Source organism: Stegastes partitus, unplaced genomic scaffold (assembly GCF_000690725.1).
Source record: "Stegastes partitus isolate 25-593 unplaced genomic scaffold, Stegastes_partitus-1.0.2 Scaffold1183, whole genome shotgun sequence".
NCBI lineage: Eukaryota > Metazoa > Chordata > Actinopteri > Pomacentridae > Stegastes > Stegastes partitus.
In genome coordinates this window covers 220,417-236,104 of record NW_007578914.1, presented here as the reverse complement: position 1 = coordinate 236,104, position 15,688 = coordinate 220,417, and the positions used below count along the sequence as shown (strand labels likewise).

The 15,688-nt window shown below is 46.1% G+C and overlaps 1 protein-coding gene across 1 annotated transcript in view; it reads right to left on the bottom strand.

Moving 5' to 3' along the window:
• Window positions 1-2,029: 2,029 nt before the first annotated feature.
• Window positions 2,030-15,688, bottom strand: part of LOC103368650 (transcription factor Maf) — a 35,091-nt gene continuing 21,432 nt past the window's right edge. Inside the window, exon 3 of the mRNA XM_008297078.1 lies at window positions 2,030-2,125. The gene's annotated coding sequence lies outside the window, so the exon portion shown is untranslated. The remainder of the gene's footprint in view (window positions 2,126-15,688) is intronic.

The window sequence follows — 15,688 nt, the reverse complement described above, 5'->3', positions numbered from 1 at the left end:
TGTGGCAACTGAAACTTCACTACCTACCTCTCTTCCCTTTTACTCGGCCCTCCCTCCCCGCCCCACGGATGTTGGTTTTGCGCCTGCAGTTGCATGCAAAACGCACATAAACAAACGCAGTGCGACACTCACACACATCTGTGAACCTCAGTGTGACCACCTTTACCACAGGTTGCCTTTGGAACCCCCCAACCCCAGACTCGCAAACTGTTAGAAGCAAGCAGAGGAGCCGTGGTTTTCTCCTGTTACGTTTCAGACCACTCATCCCTGTACCGCATGGCAATTTGATTATCGTTTCCCATCCGAATCCGGTTTGAGGGCAGCTTCTTAAAAGAAAAAAAAAGGGTGACTTGATCGTAATCTGTATAAATTTCAATGTGCGGAAAAAGCCTGTCGGAGTCTGAAACAAATTTGTAACAGTGCAAAACAGCGAACACAGATTGATTTCCTTTTTAATGCACCCTAAAGATGGAGCTGATCTACTTTTTTTTTCCTGCAGCAATGCTGAGCAGAGGGCACGACAGTGACGGAGAACTGAAGGGCGGTTTAAGAAAGCGCGAAAAAAAAAAGGCCACATTACTAGAAAACAAGGATGGAGCGGTCACAACCCACGTTGTGTGTTCCTGAGAGACGAGTGTGACGACGGTGATGATGATGATGAAACAACTGATGATTCACACTTTACTGTCAGAGGTTGTCAAGGGAACGCTCGCTCGCACACCCAGAAAAACAGCGCGCCGTGGCACCGCCGTGGCTGGCATTGACTCACGTCGCATCTCCTCGCGTTTGCTCGTATCAGCGGATGTGTGCACGCAGCCTCGATGGTTTTGCCGCAAGATGACCCTTAAACAACGCCCGTCTTGGTTCGTGCGACCGTGCACGTACGCTGTATCTGAATTTGTGTGCATGTTTATCTCGGTACCTCTGAGATGTTATAGTGAAGTCTCCATCGGTGGAGAAACAGATGCCTGTTCGGGTCGGTGTTGCGTGTTCCCATTGTGTCTAAACCTGTCTGTGCTCCTGTTTCTGTCTCCTCCACAACCTGGTCCTATTAACTCCTTCCCATGAAGAGGTTGGGACGACGAGGATTACTCTATAAAACACTGTTAAACTTCCTGCCAAGTGGGCCACCTCCAGTCACAATGAAAGCTCGGGAAACAAGGGCAAAGACGCTGTAAAAGCAATCACTGGCTATGTTAAAGCAGTCCTCCTCCTAATGCTGTTTGTAAGTGACAAATGAACAGGGTGCACCTCAGCCTATGCACTGACTGTTTGAAACAAAAACCCAACATACTGACTCATTTAGTAAATTTTGCTGCGATTGTTAGTCTCACTTACACGAGCTAACACACTGAAACTACCCGTCTGATACATCAAACAGAGCCAACATCCCCAGCATCAGTCTATTATAATAGTAGTAACAGATGAAGGTGCAGCGTTTTGTGATCTTTACTTTGCTCCATGAGTGTTGTCCTGAAGGCTACCGTGTGTGTCTTTCAGTGGTATCTGTCCAAACACTGATAGAGCTCTTCCAGAACTTCCTCTTGTCACCTAAGTTCTGCTAAAACAAACCCTGACCCGTGCATCTGTCACTGACATGCCACAGGTACGGGAAAAGCAGGAAATAATCTTCCAGTGTGTTCCGTGTGTGCATGGACGGGTGCATTTAGCTGCATGTGTGTGCATTTGAGAGTGTACTGCTGCTATTTTACGTACGTCATTGCATCTACAAATCCGAGAAGTCGCCCACTTTTACTCCTGCTACTGAGAATGGGAAGACCTTAGTCAGATAAGAATGAACTCTGACCGAACAGGCATCCTGCCCGTGTCCCCCATGCTTTTCTAACCCTAACCCGGGGAGCAGCTGAGGAGGGGGGGGGGGCCTGTGTCTTTATGGTCCCCCCTGGACTCATAAAGCTGCCAGGCCCAGGATGCAGCACACTCTACTAACCATGTCACTCCCAGCTCCCTCCACATCAGCGGAGTCTGCTCATGTCAAGTGTGGTGTGGGATGTTTGATAGTCGTCTCTCGCATGCCGCTGGGTGTTAAGATAACAAAAGCAGGTAGTTTCTCACCCCCTCACTCTGCAGCACCCTCTTGGAAGCCATTTACTATCAGTCATTTCTGTGACAGAGAGAGAGAGAGAGAGAGAGAGAGGGAGGAGTGGAAAGGATGAGGAGGCAGAATAAACAGGATCGTAAAAAAAAAAAAAAAAAGTTTTCAAAGTAGGCGGACAGCGAGTGTGTAATGTCTTTCTTAAATGTCTTTCGGTTTCTTATATGTGAGTGCTCCAGTGCACACCTTCCTGGCTCCCCGTGACCTTATTTGTCTTTTAACTTTCTTTATTTGGGGTTTAACTTTCTGTTTGGTCTTCTTAGAAAAAAACTATCTCAGCTAATAAGCAGCGCTTTGGCCGTGCAGCGCGCTTACAAACTCCTCCTTAGATGAAGTGCTGAATGCTTGAAGGCCACGAGAGTAGAGCCAAGAGCCCAGAACAGACTCCCTCGGACCAGGTTAAGTTACAGCACAACTGGGGATTGGCCTATAAACTTTCATCACACACACATACACACAAACACATGCAGTGATGAATCGCACGCAAGCCTCATGACCGCAAACTAGATACTTGGGTTTGGTTTTAATGAGTGTACCAGGTTCTAGCTTAATCTGGAATGCTGTTGAGTGACCAGCAGAGAATCCTATTGATAGAGACGTGGGTTGGGTTGCTTCTCTGATTAGTAAGCAGGTGGATTTTTTTTATTTTTTTCTGTCTTGTACCGTGTGCACCCTGACGCTCGCCATAATTTGGACTGTGTGAGAACCGCTCGGACTTTCATCTCTGACTCATTTCATTAATTAAGAAACCAAACCGCATCGTGCACTTTGGTGTATTTATCGGTGTATCTGTGTGACTCATCTAGAGAAAGGAAGAGACCACACAGCTGACATAAACAAGGAAGAGGGTCACGTAAGGGTCAGCGCTGAGTATTTAGAGATTATCTTATCGAATCACGGTGGGGTTTTTTTTTTTGACACCAGTATGAGTAAACTAGACTCATCAAATGATATTTGTCAACTGTACGCGCCACACAGCGTACGCTCCGATATGTGGACTGCACGGTCTATGTGCAGATGGGTGACAGATTAAAGGAAAGGCCTTGCAAAACAGCTTCAATGCAGAACACTTCCAACACACTATCCAATTGGGTTGCAAAGCACACATATCATTTTCATAACCATTCAGTGGCCCCGTGGATAGGAACACTGGAGGAGACCACTCCCATCACAGGATAGAGGTGATCATTCAAAACATTTTCTTATCGATCTGCAGCGACCGTCTCCTCGAAGAGAACAAATGAACCCGAACCACGCCAGCAAAATGTCACCTACCGGCTCCCCTAATGGGTCAAAGGTTCAGGTTTTCTCCTTTAATTTGTCAACTCGTCCGTATATTTTAACACACCGCGGAGTAAAGCTTCAACAGAAATATGATTTTAAAAAAGAAAATACATGCGATGCCGACACCACCTTGACAAGAAAGAGAGTCGGTTAAAAAGAAAAAAAAATGATGAAAGTCACACTGCAGTAAAGGAAGCAGTAGTAAGAGAGAGAAAGAGCAGCTTAAGGCCCAGAAAACGAGCACGTTTTCAGGAAAAGCCTTTATCCTGAGCCTGTGCTTGGCAGCCTGTGTGATCAATATAAATAGCACGAAATGGGTTGTTATAAAATTGTCAAGAGTTGTAAATGATCCCTAAAGGAAAAGCCGGAACATAAAAGAGCGCCAACTTGTATGCACGAGTACAGACATGAAGCCCAACATATATTACAGCATGTGAATGCATACATCCTCCCCTTCTCCCCTCTTCCCACCTTCACTTCTTTCACACACACCGAGGATTTCTGAGTGGCTGAGCAATCAGAATTACTATTACTGACTTGTGGGAAAAAAAAGAGAAAGTGAACTCAACAAAATATGCTTTTCTTAAGCAAATTACTTTTTCACAAGAAAAAAAAAAAACTTGGCAGGCGTTCAACCAAGTGAACATGTATTTTTAAGAATACACACACACACACACACACACACACCGCTGCTTAAAGCTGACCTAAGGCAATACTTTTCCTTCAATAATGCAAACAAACATCTTTATTGCTTTGTTTGGTGGATGGCATGATTTATGAGAAAAACTTCTGAGCAGCAGTATTTCAGTTGCAGCATGCCGGGGGACAGTGAAAGGGCTGACTGCAGGGAGAGGAGGAGGAGGAGGAGGAGGAGGAGGAGGAGACGCAGCAGCAGCAGCAGCAGCTGAGGCCCTCACACAGACTGTGCACGCTGCTGCCCCTTGTGGTCAGAGGCGGCACGTTCACCTGCAGAACTCGTTAAAAGTAATGATATCTCACTCCTGTTTATTTTACGGTGATTAATTTGAAGTTTTGCATCGTTTTGTTGCCTCCTGTTTCCTCCTGCCTTCCTCCCGTTTAAGCCCGTTCATTTTTATCCCAGGTAGGAGATTCGATGATTATAGGGACTTATTGTATTATAACTCAGCCAAAGATTAAAGGGAGAAACAGGGGTGGAAGGATGAGGGAAGGCTAAAAGTGCTGCGCCGGCATTTTTATACACACAAAGACTTTTTAATGCATATGCATCCCCCCCCCCACATCCCCAATTCTTCTTCACAAATGGGTGCACCTTGAGCGAATATATTCCAAGGTATCTTTCCAACTAACTTTTGAGGTAAAACAAAAAAGGAAAAAGGGGGGGAAAAAAAAAAAAGAACGACTCGGATTCCGGCTGACAACAGAGGAGCGTAACCACTCGATGCACTTGCTTCGCCAGAGCGCTCGCGGTGATGGTCGCTAACGGTAGCCGTGATTCGGCGGATATCACACAGACTGGCTAATGAGCATTAGCATTATAGCTAAGAGAGACGCACAGGTAAAAAAAAAACACAAGAGGAAGGAACCTCCTGAGGATATGTCTAACTTTTTAAATCCCCCTTTTTTCCCTCTTCTTTATTTTCCCCCTACGGACCATTAGCCAGTAGATCCCTCCCACATCCCCGCTGCGCCTCCCTCCTCCTCCTCCTCCTCCTTTTTTTTTTCTTCTTTCTTTCAGCACGGTGCAATTAGCGCTCTCATTGAATATTGAAGGTATGAAGAAGAATGGGGCTTTTTAGCCGTTTCTCTTCCGCTAAGACCATAGCTCCGCTGAGGGATGGCTGAAGGCTTCGACTAAATCAGGATGCTGAGCTACGGCAACAGCACTTAGAGCCAAACAATCACTGATCATTTATTTAGTCAGCCTTATTTATTCATCCCCGTTTGCTGTTGCTCAGAGCTGTGATTATTTCACTTAGGATAATTCTCGTGCGATTCTCTCGTTCTTAAAAGAAGACGACTCTTCCGAGATGCTTCAAACTAACGAGTCCTTGAGCTCAAAACCGGATGATTTGGACGCAGCATTCCATCAGTTGAGGGGGAATTTCATTAGTCATAACCTTTTTTGTTGACGTGCATCTTGTTTTCTGGAAGTGTGTAGCTACTGGTGCTTGCAGGATGTATCATATCTCTGCTGTGTGTAGTGCAGAACAGAGAATCGCCCGAGTTGTGTTGCACGAGGGCTGTGTTGCAGGTAACCGGCCGGCGTAGATCAGCCGGTAGACTTTCTCAGGACCCGACACACCGGTCCGCCGTGCACAACACATTAGTCTGTAAACTCTCTCTGCCCTGTGGCCACATAGTAGGACATGAACCTGATTAACACGAGCCTCCTCCTGCCGCGCACAAACATCCACGCATGCAGACGAAACGCGCACAGGAACACATGCGGTACGTGCTTTCTCCTAGACCAAACCCCCAGACATTGATTCTCACACATGGTAGATTACAACGTCTCATTCTCTCACCGTCTAATACCCGAACCCGGCTCGCGTTGCACTCTATAAATACATTTACAGTCTTAACAGGACTGAGTATCGGGTCTGGTATGCTGCTGAACTTCACAACTTGTTGGTCGTAGGGCAGATCTCCCACGGCAGGGCTTCCGGTGGGCACGGATGGGTGAGGTTTAGGGGCGGAGGTAACCCAATCCCCTCTTGGATATGTCGGTGTTGAGACTTGTCAATGCAAGTTGTTCTTTTGGCCTTGTGCATGTGTACATTTCACTTTTTTTTAATTGTTTATTATTAGCACTCCAGTTCAGCCCGTGCACTCGGTCTAACTCATTTCAAAACAATTTTCTTCTGGTACGGTGTTAATTAGGGCAACGTATTTTTTTACATTTTGAGAAAATGAAGTGGTAGCTAATGTTGTGCAGCAGATACTGGAACACACAAGCGCACACACTCACACGCTGATATAGGAAGGAAAGTATTGCCGTCTTGTGTCTCCTACCACTTCCTTTCATATAGCTGCGCTCTGTGGTGGTGTGGAGTCATAATGCATAACATAAATGCACCACACATAGACAGTGATGCAAATACAGGAATCAAATACACACACAGAGTCATTTCCAGGAAGTCACGTCTCACTGCCGTGCAACTGGCCACAGGCAGCAGTAGACACTTATCACTCTCATTTCTTCAGATTCGATGTGTCTCCTTGTACCGAGCAGCACTTGCAGCAGACGGCTTCATTTAAACCGCATTCGAACAACCGCAGCGGTAGCAAATGTATAAATCGCAAAAATGAGGGAGAGAAGTTGAAAGGAGACAGGTTGCAGCCAGAGAAGAGACTTGCTATAGGCAAGGGCCAGACCGCAGTTGGAGACAGGCTCCAGCCTTCCCTTACAGCTCCATCAATGTTTAATGCAGCGGGGCTGAGAAGGGGCCGAGCCCGGGCCGCCACCCTCACAGAGGAGGTCATCTCTGGAGTCGACGGGCTGGAGGGAAGACCACAGCGATTTAGAGAGTGTGACAGGAGACAGGGGTCTGTCACACAAAGCGTCTCACGGGAGACACTCAGAGGTCACAGCTCCTAAAAAGTCTGCTCATGTGGAACTCTTTTTTTTAACTTAGCAAATTAGTTTGGACGAAATGCAATCCCACAATGAAAGCTTTAAATCTAACCTGTCAGGAAGCTGTTCACAACATGATAATGTGTTTCATTTGCCTACAACATCTGCTCCTGCAACTGAAGCATTACGGTTATGTTTTGATAGAGTGTTTTTGAGTTGTGAGGTGCTAGCAGGATGTTTTTTTTCTTTTTACCGTTGGACAAAGCCAAGCCTAAGCTAAGCCTCTCAAAATCCTATTTGACTACAGTGTATGTGAAATTGTTTCGTATCACCCTTAACTGTAAAAAAAAAAAAAAATGGCACAAGCATACAGTGCTTAGCCTCTGGCAGGAACATGAGCATGTCGAGGATAATACCTTTTATGAGTGCGACTTGGTGAAAGGCTCGCAAAGTTTGAGCCAATTTGCGAGAGGACATCCTGCGATGATAAACACACGGCGGCCGGCCGCACGCCGACTCTGTGATCAGAGCAGGAAGAGGCTCGCCGTCTTCAGATCCACTCCGACTCAGTGGGATGCACTTCACAGACAGTGTGAGACGCCGCACACATTCACGGAGGGAAGCGTCCGCGCACAACGTAGAACGCAGACGCCTACAAGCTGTGATTACCTGGACCAGGAGTCTACCTCCCCTGTCATTGGGGGGCCCGTGGGCTGAAGGAGGGTCGGTCCATGTTTTGGGGGAGGAGGGGCGACGTAAACAGAGTTACACAGTGACCTTCATCAGCTGTGCCCGTGGAGGGGGGCTGTGGCTGTGGGCCGAGACAGACACAGAGGACAGAAGGAGGCAACACTGGACAAAACTGCAGATATAAATAGATAAATTAGCGGCGAGGGATTGCACGCCGAACATCACGGAGCAAGGTGCTGATTTTTCCTGAGAGGAGCAAGAGAGTTAAATCTTCACCTCCAAACGTGATCTTTATTTATTTTTATGATTTAGTTTTTGCAGCTGTTTGGATTTATTCGTCAGCCTGACAGCGGCGAGGCCACGCCTAGATTCTCTGTCAACACGCAAACCATCCAGCAATGCACATATTAGCTCAGGCATGTGTCCTGAAGGGATGTCAAACCTTACGGCATCTGTGGTTGGCAGGCGAGGGAGGGAGATGGAGAAAGGGAAAAGGAGAGGGAAGAGGGAGGGAAAGTGCTGACTCCGACACCGTCTCTGTGCGCCGCTAACACAGGAACCAATTAGCTGGGAGCCAGCTTCCGTTGCCTGCGCTGTTATAGGACCTCCTCTCTCGGTCCCCCAGGGCTGACTGCAGCTCGAGGGCTATGGTGGCACATATACTGTATACAGTAGACAAGCTATAGGAGAGACACAGATACTCGGCAGACATGCTACATACGGGGGGACGCGGTGTGGCCTTCCAGACTGGAAAAAAAAAAAAAGGACAGACGAGAGAGCAGACAGACGGGTCAAAGAGGTAAAGGGCGATGTGTGCTGTAGCAGAGCTGAGGTTATAACACGCATGAGAGGGGAGCAGGCTGTGGTTAAACTCAACAACACACTATGACTGACCTGTGCCACCTTATCCTCGTGTCAAATGTAGCTCGGTTAAAAAAGAAAAAAACCCACCTCGCAGCTTCACGTGCTGCACCGCCTGCAGCTCATTTCCTCTCACGTAACAAACATATTTCGCAATTTCCACAGACTGTGACGTTTTCTGTAAATTAAACCGCCGCTCGTCGACTCACACCCTCACGCAGAAACAGATGCAAAACCCAGATTAACACGCACACAAACATCCCTTTGACGGCTCGCGCAAAGGTTCAATACAGCCCAAAACTTGCACATGTATCATCCACACACACACACACACCTCGCTAACCTACACACACACCACCTCGCTGTCCTGCTCAAAGAGGGCACCGGGTGACGCAGTCTTTTTATGACAATTATTGATCCTCTGGAGCGCAGTAAAAACTATCCCCAGACAGACAACAAAAATAACTGTAACCATATAACAGCTTCCTGCCAGGGGAACAGATCCCACAGAGCGGCCACGTGACCGGACTATTCCTGGAGCATACTGTAGACCCCTAGCAGGCCCGGGGCACTGACCAGGCATACGCTCACATATACAGGATGAGGAGAGGAGGAGGAGGAGAGGGGAAGGTTATAGAAAAGTATATGTTTAGACTTTGTCAGTTCTTCTGGCTGAAAAATGAGCGTTTCATGTATTTCTGTTCACTGAGAGGCTTTCAATTTGATTGTTTATGCGCAGCTCCTCTCCCTCACCATATGGTGCTGCTCACTTTTAATTATGATAATATCAAAGTCTTTGTCTTGCATAGTCCATTTATGTAATAACATTTTCCCCGGCGCGCTGCTCGCGACATACACCGCCCTTCATGCCCGCTCGCTCCGCCGCGGGAGACGACTTATCGAATCTTTACTCAAACCTAAGTGTCTTCGGAGTATTACACGGCAAAAAACACAAAAGGGAGAGGAACCGAGTTATTTCAAGTGTAAAAGTGTTGCCATTGTACGGCGGGGGACAATAGACGAGATAAGTCTGTATTTCTCCCGCAGAACAATTTGGCTGTCAGTAGGGAGGGTTATAAAGCCGTCTTTGATTGGGCCACCCCGTCATTAATAGAGTCCGCTAAAACACAGTCGCTTTAAGGACTACCTGAGAGGAATTATGCCATGACGCAGGAGGGGGACAGTCGGGAAAAGCACTTGATGTCGACTTTTGTTTGGCGTGTTCTATCGTCTGAACTGAAGTGGCTTCATATCAAACTTATTCCACGACACGGAGCTGCTTGGAATAATTTACTCACAGTTGCTGCACATATGAAGCTGTACAGTGATCCTGCAAATGTCAGGACTTATTTTTATATAAGTGACTGAGGGTTGGTGTCCGCAGGCCAAAGCTAGACAATGATACACTAAAGTTTAGCATAAGAGAATAAAAATAACATGAATACATATGGATATATAAAAAGAAAATAGGAGAAAAAAAAACTTAACCTGCATTTAAACTAAAAAAAAAAAAAAAAGGAGGCAGTAATATAGAAGCAGAAAGACAAAAGAGGTCTGGATATGATCTGCAGATTCAGAGCAGCGAGCTGGCCGTCACACAAACAGCGTTCTGTCTTGTCAAACTCCAACACTCCACAGTCCACATTAGGTTCTGGCTCCCCGCCAGCCCGGTGACAGAAACCTCTCATCAATGCCATTCTTCATCTGTCCTCAGAGTGCCATTGTCTGCCATGTTTGAACCACTTCGGCTCTGATCTCTGTTCAGACCAACATATAATATAGTCGCTGAAGTACTGAAGTCACGATCTGCACACACACACACATTTATTTCTAAACACTACACACTGGCACTAACAGAGAGAGAGAGAGACTGCGAGGAAAAGTGACATAACAGATCTTATTTCATTTTCCTAATAACTTATCATCCGTCTGTGTTATCACCTCGTTAGCGGTTGCGGTGGTAGCTCCACTAAATGAGACATAACACCGAGCGGCGCTTTGCAGCCCTCCTTTGCCCCTCCAGGGGAGCTTTCGACTGGGGGGAAGGTTCTGTTTGATCTCAACACTTATCTGCTTCATTTCTGTTCTCTTATGTGGTACTCGCCAACCATCACTTTGATTTGTGGTCAGGCTCAAGTCAAGTGCATTAACCACGCAGCACGCAGACGTGTACATTTAGCTGCACAAAGAAACACACACACAAATGCGCACAACCATCGAAACGAAATGGTCCTTTTCATGAACCTCAGGCGGACTGAAATGAATGCGCTCGCCTGCCAGGTGTTTGATAGCATGTTAGAAACTTGTTTGTTTAGACGGTAGTCATGTACCGCTAAAGAAAACACAGTCGCTGCTGTGTAACGTATTCCAACAAGCATCCCAACAGTCTTCTTTTTATTTTTTCATCTGCCAGAATGACTCATTTGCTTAGCATTCACTCACAGACAAATCTGTAAATTGCTGCCTTTCTTGCATCCAGATGTCCGATCCCGTAATTATTCCAAATTAAAGCAAAGTCCTGCACTAAAACAGCTCCGCTCCGTTAAGCACTCTTGAAGATTTAAAAATGAATCGCTTTTATCCGAACGGAGAACAAAAAGCTGTAATCTGCGCATCAAAACCAATCGTTAAGAGTTTGCTCTTTTTTAACAAAGCGCCGGACACAGACGCTCCAGTGTCGGACTGCACAGTCTTTCATGTTCGAACGAGCTGAAGAAGTTCACATTTAGAGTAATTACTGTGCCGCAATGTGTTCAGCATCAGAAGCAACCTCAGGATTGTTTTTTTCTTAAGTTCATGCAACATAGGAGATGATTCCCACCACATTGATTTAAAGACAGAAATAATAATAATAATAATAATAAATTGCTGGAAGTATAAACAAAATCATCAAATAATCAAAATTAAAAGTAAAGAAAGCAGCTTCAACTCGGGTGTCTAAACCCACCAGACACACTCGGATAAATAAAATTAGACAGCGGATAACCGCGGCACGATACGAAAGAGGGTCAGTGAAATTGAAAACACACTATTTCCCTGCTCTATATCCCATCCCTGTGCATCTATATGTGAAATAGATCCGGAGTCCTTCACGCTGCTTGGCGGCGACGTCCCTAAACATAAAGGAAGGTAAGTATGCATGTAGATTAGGTCGAGCGCAGGAGATGCACCCCGAGAAGCTGTTGGCCTGTTTTAGTCGAGAAAAGTTTTATTTTTTTTCCTCTCCTGCTGGAGAAAGAGAAGCACTGGAGGGGTAGGCTTTTCTGCAGTGTCTGCAATAAGAGTGTTAATTTCTGGAGGTATCTCCTTTTTTCGAGGGGGGTTGTTGCTAAAGACTAGAAGGGAAGAAGAGCGACGGGGGCGGGGGAGTTAGGAGGTTTGGGGGATGCTGGGGGCTTCTAGTCGCAGGTTATCTGTTTAAATAAAGCCTTGCAAAGCTGTGTGATCGGGGAGCAAAAACACACATGCAAAAAAAATCGCAGCTGTGAAGCATAAAACAAATTTAAGAGGTTAACATTCAAGAGGTGACCAAACAGCACGTCTCTCTCTCTCTACCAAAGACTTATTGTTTCCAGCCTTTAGGTTTGTGTGTAAAACATGTTTTATAGAGAGCTGAACAATAGTAAAGGACCGACTTTGTGTTGGAGCAGCAGTGGGAACCGTTTGAATTCTTGATTGTGGTTTTATTTATTTATTTATTTTTTTACACTAACAGCCAAATTAGGGAAATAAGCAGGAGTTTAGCTAATTACACATAGTCATACATGACAAAATGAGCATTTCACAGGCCACAGAAAGCAATAAAAGTACAAAACAAACAAAAGCAGTTTGATTCTCAGTGAATGAGTTTGCTCTCACTTATTACCCGCTCACTTATCTTCATGTCTGCAAAAAGCAGAGCGAGAGAGGAAAGGAAAAAAAAGAGAGAGATAACGAAAGAAAGAGAGGAAGAGACGCTGACAGACACACAGAGAACGAGTGTGAAGGCGCTGTAGATAAAGAGTGGAGATTTCAGATATAGCCTTTAGCAGTTCAGCCATGATGGTGGCTGAACACAGCTGTCAGACCCAGATGGTGAGGTGCTAATAACATTCAGAGTTTTGCAGCGCACCGTTTATTTTCTAATAATAAAACTGTTAGCGCTTGCTAATAGCATAGCCGCTGCCTGCCAAGCACACGTTCCGGCTGACACTCACACCACTCCGCTGCCATTTGCGCGCCATACTGCCGAGCCCAGTGGGTCTATAGCAGGTCCTTACGCTGCAAGAAAGACGCTCGCACGTCGCACGCTGACCACAGGAGCATTATGTGCAGCCGAGCAGATCGGAACGGCCGAGCAGACGTGGGTGTTGTAAAGGAAATAAAGGTGGAGGCGCAACCTTACAAGCACACTCCAGCAAACTTGTCGATTTGGGAGCTTGTTTCAAATACAACCCTGAATTCTGACTTTATGTCAATGCAGCTCCAGTTGTTTTGGACTTTAAGCAGAGAAGAGACATTGACAGTTAGGCCTGTGATCAGATGGTGGTGATCCGCCCTTTCCCAGATGCTGCTGAGGAGCATCTACTGTATGGTATCAGACTATAGCAGGGGTGGACAATCCTGGTTCTGGAGGGACACAATCCTGCATGTTTTAGATGTTTCAAATGATCAGCTCATCATCAAGCTCTGCAGAAGCCTGATAACGATCCTGATCATTTGAATCAGGTGGGCTGGAAGAGGGAAACATCTAAAACATGCAGGATTGTGGCCCTCCAGGACCGGATGTCGACACCCCTGATCTACTGCATAGTATCAGACTATAGCAGGGGTGGGCAATCCTGGTCCTGGAGGGCCACAATCCTGCATGTTTTAGATGTTTCAAATGATCAGCTCATCATCAAGCTCTGCAGAAGCCTGATAACGATCCTGATCATTTGAATCAGGGGTGTTGGAAGAGGGAAACATCTAAAACATGCAGGATTGTGGCCCTCGAGGACCAGGATTGGACACCCTGGACTACAGGATGCACTCGTCTCTATGCTTTGACAGCATCAGAAGTAATGCAGCACTGAGTGGATTATACATTCAGAAGTAAATGAGGGGGAAAAAAAAAACATGTACTTTTTATGTAAAAGGAAAAAAATCCGATTCATGAATGGCTGGTGTCTGGACTGGGCAGAACAGCCAGACTCCCAGGGACAAAAACAAAAGGTGCTATTCTGCGAAAACAGCTGACTCATCACAGCGCGCCCTACAATAGAGAGCTACTGTGGCGTGACACAGTATGTCACTGACCCTAAAAGACTGCTGTTTCCTTTTATAGACTTTCCCATTTTAGGTTAGATCGATAGTCTGCAGCCAGATCTCGTTTGAAATTATTGCATCTGCCTATTTTGAAGACATTTTTCTCCTTTATGGTCACGCGCTTTATGTTTATGCAGCGACTGGAAATATAACTGATGACACGTCGGCCCGAAGGTGCACTCGGCATCTTTAAATTATTGGCTCGTGTCGCTCCTTATATCGCTTTAAATTGAAGCGTAAATGTGTGTGTGTAAAAAAAAAAAGAAGAACAAGCTACGTTTGTCAGTATCATACGAGCTTGTTTCACCTCGCCAGTTATTTATTAAATATTTCAACAGGAGCCAATTTCCCGTTAAGTGTCATTACAGTGTTTCTGCAAACACGTACGCCTGCAATGTGCCACAATTAATTGGACTTCATTTCCGGGAGATAATTTCCGACTGTTAGGAAGGCTGTAAAGGCACATCACCGTGCACATAATTACATAGGAAGGCAGCAGCAGCAGCAGCAGCAGCCTGCAGAATTTATCTTCCGCCCAAATATGAGAGGCTGGTGAGTGGGACTCCAGCCTTTGAAGAGGCGTTTATGTCTGTATGCTAACAGTCTCTAAATGAGCAAGCACTGTCATATCACTAAGATGCAGCTTCATTTAGGTATAAACTCACTGAGACGGCGCTTCTGTATCACTGAGCCCCTCAAAATATTTACCGAACGAATGAATTACAAAAGATGCTGAATTAAATTACATCACCCTGGTGGACAAATAAAGAAAAAAGTAGAACAGTACAGAAACCAGAATAGAAAAAAAAAAGAGCAAACAACACGAATTAACTTTAAATTAACTCTGTATTCAGCAGTGGGTCTCCAGCTGTCTCATGTAACTGAAAGCAGAAACCTGTGTCTTGGGTAATTGAGCCCCCCTCTGCCAGAGTTATCATTTTGCTTATCATTATGCAGGGAAATGTAACCGAGGAAAAAGCAGCTCGCTTCTTTCTAGTCGGCTCAGAAGCAAAAAAAAAAAAAAAGAAAAGGCCTCTGCACTGGAGGGCTTGAAACGGACAATAATAAAGACGAGATGTGAGGTGCTTGGAGGATGGAGGATGGAGGATGGAGGAGGGGGGTAGGAGGAGGACTGTCAAGTGCCACAGCGGGGAGGCTTTTGTTAAAGGTCTCTCCAGTCAGAGTTTGTGGAAAACTGGAAAAGAACGGAGCGACGAAAGGAAGAGTGTTGACTTAAAAAGGAAATTAAATGATTCGTGGAAGTCTATGAGGTGGATGAAGCGCTGGTGGGTTGTTAACATGGAAAAATCTGGTCTGTGTGTGTGTGTGTGTGTGTGTGTGTGTGTGTGACAGAAGGTTCCGGGGCTGCTGTGTGCAGTACCGGCTGGCAGGGTGGCTGTCAGAATGGCCCTGTTTCCTGTGTCAGCTCTAAAATAGGTCCAAACACAGCAGAGATGCACGACACACTCTGGCTATTTACAGCACTCACACAGTGTGTGCGCGGGACGCTGCCAAGTGCACGGAACCAGACGCGCTCCGTAATACTGTATCTGCTCGCAGACTCAAGGAAATACGTGTTCGTCTTCAACTGCAGCAACGCAAAGAAAACAAACCGGACGACGTGCGGCGGTATTCTTGCGTGGAATCTTTATAACCTCGCGATAAAATGTGTGTGTGTGTGTGAGTCAGTGTGTGCCCGCCCTTGACCCCTCCATATGTAGGTGTTGTGAGACTACGGTGTATGGTGGGGCCACTGCGCTCCGCTTATGTCACTGCACCCACCTCCTGTTCACTGGAACGTTGCCCTCTGCGTGTCCGTGACAACCGGCAAACCTCTCCCAAATGATTCAGACACGCTACCACCTTGCCGCCTTGCTCTGGGCATAAATCTCTCC